Source organism: Penaeus japonicus, unplaced genomic scaffold (assembly GCF_977035675.1).
Source record: "Penaeus japonicus unplaced genomic scaffold, GWHDUDI00000001_assembly GWHDUDI00000001, whole genome shotgun sequence".
NCBI classification, from domain to species: domain Eukaryota; kingdom Metazoa; phylum Arthropoda; class Malacostraca; order Decapoda; family Penaeidae; genus Penaeus; species Penaeus japonicus.
In genome coordinates this window covers 30213766-30218765 of record NW_028234403.1, presented here as the reverse complement: position 1 = coordinate 30218765, position 5000 = coordinate 30213766, and the positions used below count along the sequence as shown (strand labels likewise).

The 5000-nt window shown below is 30.2% G+C and overlaps 1 protein-coding gene across 17 annotated transcripts in view; it reads right to left on the bottom strand.

Moving 5' to 3' along the window:
- Positions 1-299: 299 nt before the first annotated feature.
- Usp16-45 (ubiquitin specific protease 16/45) overlaps positions 300-5000 on the bottom strand; it is a 68058-nt gene continuing 63357 nt past the window's right edge. For all 17 annotated transcript variants that reach the window (XM_086538840.1, XM_043020187.2, XM_086538827.1 and 14 more), the window contains one exon: positions 300-5000. This exon is cut by the window's right edge and continues 497 nt beyond it. The gene's annotated coding sequence lies outside the window, so the exon portion shown is untranslated.

Genomic DNA, 5000 nt, shown 5'->3' with positions numbered 1-5000 from the left:
CCAGGTAGTTTGGGCACTGAATCCAAAAACGATTTTTTCTTAACATAACTGTTAACATGATATAATAGATAATAAAACTATGTATATCATAATATACTATGTATTATAACTATGGAAGTAAGTAGTGATAATGGAAATGATGTTCGCTTATAGGTATGAGTGTAGGAGTTACATGTTGTAAAATAAGTACATAACAGTATCTTTTATTGCAGAAAAAAATGGATTGCTCATTCCAAATCTTAGGTAAAATCAAAGATTCATTACTATAGTATGAGGTATTTCACAATCAAACTCTATAGTTTCCATAAACTATCAATTTATTAACATAAATGTTACACTGCTCACCCTATATCATTTACACATCTGTCTAACTTAAATCTGTTTCCTGAACAAACATTCAGAGGTTCATCCTGTTTTAGATGCACCATCACAAGGGAAGACACAAGCATTCATTCTCAATGTCAAGAGGAAAATACACAAATTATTTATATCCTAGTTAAGTATAAATATCAAGAAAAGGAGCTATCATTTGCATGTAAATTTACCTACTGAAACCATCTATGTTCAGCCAATAAAATTAATGTTGGCTGTCTATATCTCTTGACAGTTATTATACACATAATCACTATAATTTCTAAAATGTAATTCATACTCATGTGATCTTAAAGTTCAAGCATCATTATTTTAATGAATTAACATTAAAAACCTATCGAAGTTGTTGCTAAACATATATAATCAAAAGTACTCAAAAGGACCTCTTATATTTACTAATATCTATGTCATTTATATTCAGTAAAACTGACTAGATAGTCACAACAACTGTATACACAGAACTGCATATAAAATCTTGCATGGAGTTGAAATGCATTTTTCTGTGTGTGTATATATATATATATATTATGATCAAATTTCAAAATATATGCAGAGCCTGCAAGTCTACTCTGTCACTTTAAGTATATAAACGCACTGTAATACTTAATGCAGCAAGGCACCTTTTTACTTTAGTTTACAACCTTGGTCTTCATATAATTTTTTTTTTAAATGGCTTCAGAATAGGAAACACTTCCCTAAATTTTGGCTTTAGTTACAAAATGCATGCCAAGTCATAACTGTAAATACATTAACTAGAATAAGAATTTTATATTTACACTCACTCAGCAGCAGACAGAATGCAGTTTAAGGTTTAACATGGGAAATGCATAACAATAGGACTGTCATACACATTTTCTTAAACTGTTGACACAATTTTTCAAAGAGAAATCACAGAGTATTTTTAAGGATTGTGAATGGAAAAAATGATAAGCTAAAGTTCAGCAATTCAAATAAGGGTTTATTGGCAATTATTGTCAGCCATGACAAAAATAGATTTCACACTGTCTCTCCTAAATGAACAAACCATCATTTAGAACTGATTTTTCCCATGACATACATACAAAAACCATGCACATATAAATAGGAAAACATCAGCATTAAGCAATGGTTCATGGTGTACTGCAGAATTTTTGTTTTTTACTGATGATAAGCATTAATTTAAGGAAAAAAACATGGTTTTCCAGAAACCATCAGAGGACTGGGATTTTAGAAATGTATTTTCTAAATGGGATTTATTTCAAGCATCATCATCACATGAGTTGTGGTTATTTATTGATGTTCTTTTTCTGGGCACAATCTTGGCACTGTCTAACAAATCATCTGATGAATGTAATAAACCACTTGAACATGTGGCTCTTTCACCATTATTTGAACTATCTACTTCTGAGAATGTCTCTCCAACAACCATCTGCCTAATCACTAAAGAGATGAGTCATGAACACTCAAAGGCCAAAGTTAAAAGCCATAAGAGTAAGGAAGTCAATCTTACAACCATGAAACATGGGAAAATAGCCTTAGCTAAATAATAATCATGTTCTCTATCATTATTATATTCTCTGTAATGCATCTCTGAAAAGTTGACAGTACATACATACAGGGAAATAAAAATTAATGATACACTATAATTGACTAAGACAGAAATAGCTATGCAGAGTACAAGAAGCTGGCCATTTTTTATTTTCTTTTTTTTTTACATATTTCTTTGTAATCTACATTTCTACCTAAATAAAGATCTTCCAAAGAATGACATGAAATTTACACTGCATGCCAATTGGTGCACTTTGCTGATCTTCATTTTCATAACTGTGATGAGTCATAAAACTGGTCAAGATTAAAATCAGTTACTGTAGAAAAAAAATCTGAGAATATATCCACTTTCTTTAGTCTCATCAATGGAATAGGATAGCCAAGACATCAGTGAAGAACTACATCTCTGTGTAATGCACAATGTCTAAAACCTTAAAAAAAAGTAAATAAATAAATTCACAAAAAACAGAAACGACAGTGAAGTCATAGTTGGTTCACTTAGCTAACCATGGATGAGAAAAAAAAACTAATAAAAAATAGCCAAACAACTACAGAAAGGAGTGATTATCTATAAACTTCTTCAAGAGAAGGTGATAAAAACCTCCTAAATGTAGCACAATACAAACAAAGTGTATCCATAAGTGTAAAATATATATTATATATATATATATATATATATATATATATATATATATATATATATATATATATATATATATAAATGGTGGAAAATAAAGAGAACAAGTACAAGTCTGTGCAAATGCAAGCCCTTGGAAAGATTCTCATAAATTTGAGTGCTTAAAATGGGTCAACTAGATTAAATTCACTCTCTATAACAATTGGTAAAATATCAAAACTGAACATTTTAATAGACATTATTGATCCAAATAATAAAGTGAAAAAGTATATATCCTGCATTTTTCTCTTATGAACTCTTAAGGAGAAAAAGTGTTATTACTTATTAGCACAGTATTACCAATTATCCATTTTTAACACAAAAATTGTCATTACCAATGACTAATTTTTACTTTTCCAGAAGATAACGAATTACAAATAAAGCCTAAAGAGAAAAATCTATTTCTCTTATTGTCACCATCAAACACTTTACCTTCTACTTTAAATACAGCTTTTAACTCATACCTTAAACTCAGCTATGATTTGCTACTTGGTGCCAAGGAATATACCCATACACTGAAATAATTCACAAGATTCATAACTGCTGTTCACATTGAGTACCTTTTTGTAGAGAGAGAAAAGATTCTAGAACAAAAATTCAAATTAGAAAGCAATCATCACATTCAACAGTACACCATTAAAGAACACTAATATTAATCACATCATAGAATTAGTTTCATTAAAGTTTTTCAAAATTGTTTCACTATTTTCATGTTAAGAAAAACTATCCCATAGGGTTGCTGAACCTTCCTTAATCCTTTCCTACCATACTGTTCAATAAATATCCACCTGTTTTTTTATTATTTTTTTACATTTTCACTCCAAATGTCAAACATCCATCATTTAGGTTGAAGAAAGATGGATCCTTGTACTTACATTAAGGCTTTTGTGATTGTCATGTTATATGTGCCTACAAAAAAAATAATTTCATACTTAATAAATTAGTGAGCATTGTCACAGATCTAATGTATAGGTAAATCTGGAAAAACAGAGTTGGTAAATAACTAGAGGTATTTGCATTGTAGATGCATTTTTCATTGATGTGTCTTTCCTTTATTTTACATAAACGAAAAACAAACTTAAACACAGACTCTTTTACACAAATATTATACATCTGAGCAGACCAATAGCACAAAATAATTTTCAAGACATCAAATTACAGTCACCCAAGAGTTTCTTCTTTACATGCTCTAAAACAATGAGGAAAGCCTAATACAATAAAATCTAAAATACTTTGTTACCTATTTAATCCAAGTAAACACCAAATGTAGTTCAAACACACTAGAAACCATAAGGATGCTCTCAGTCTCACCTTAATATAAAATTTAACAAAAGCCAATAAAAATCTAATTAAATGAGTCTTGAATAACACCATAAACAATAACAAACACATAATCAATTACTATTATTCAAGAGAACATATCTGTGGCATTTACATGACAAAATGTGGTTGAGAGTAATTTGTCCTGATTTTTACAACTTCATCACATACCTTCTCTTCGGGACACCACTGCTTTCCATAAACACTTTCCAATAAAAAAATTAAATATCTCCAACATTACAAACACAATACTAACTCCCCATTCAGTCACTTTTGTATATAGTTTATTATCAAATGTGTAATAAAAGAAGAAAAAAAAAGTTCAAGCCTTCAAGATAATCAGAATATAGCAGGATCAACACACTTAAATATATTCAAAACTATTCAAACACTGCTCACAAACTCGTTTTGTGGGATATAAATGGAGCTGGATGACCATGGATAAAATGTACATCTAATGATATGGCATTCACCAGAAACTAAAGAAAACAAAAATCAGTAACATATTGCTAGACATGAATACTTTATCACAGATGATGTGAAAAGCTGCCCCCCTAGAAGAGCCTCAGGCTCTCATTTTCCCAGATATCTAGACTAATTCAATTTTCAGTAATGAAAAGCCTGATAAAAATAGATACAAATGGAAACTATCTAGAAAAAGAGAGCATGGCTGGTTCTCCATCCTAGAAAAAAAATCAATGCTTTCACTTTTCTCTCTACAGTAAACTAAGTTTACATAAATTCTGAATGTAATGACAGCTATGTTTGCAGTGGAAGTATACACCATTCTCTTAAAGAAATACTAGTGACATTATCTCAAAGTACCTGCAAACAGCAGTATTGAAATTTATTACAATATGATATTATGACAACTAGAGAACTCTCTAAATTGTATCATACGTAATCTTATTCTACAAGTGCCTTTTCTACAATTCTACACTGAAATTGTACATTATCCACCACACCCCCTCCATCCAGTCGCTTAAGAATTCAGTAAACACACAGCCACATAACACTGTGATGCGCTTGGTCAATGAATGGGCTAGATTTTACCTTTATGAAAACATGAAAACTTATTGTCATTGGTGTGCTTATTCCAAAGAGA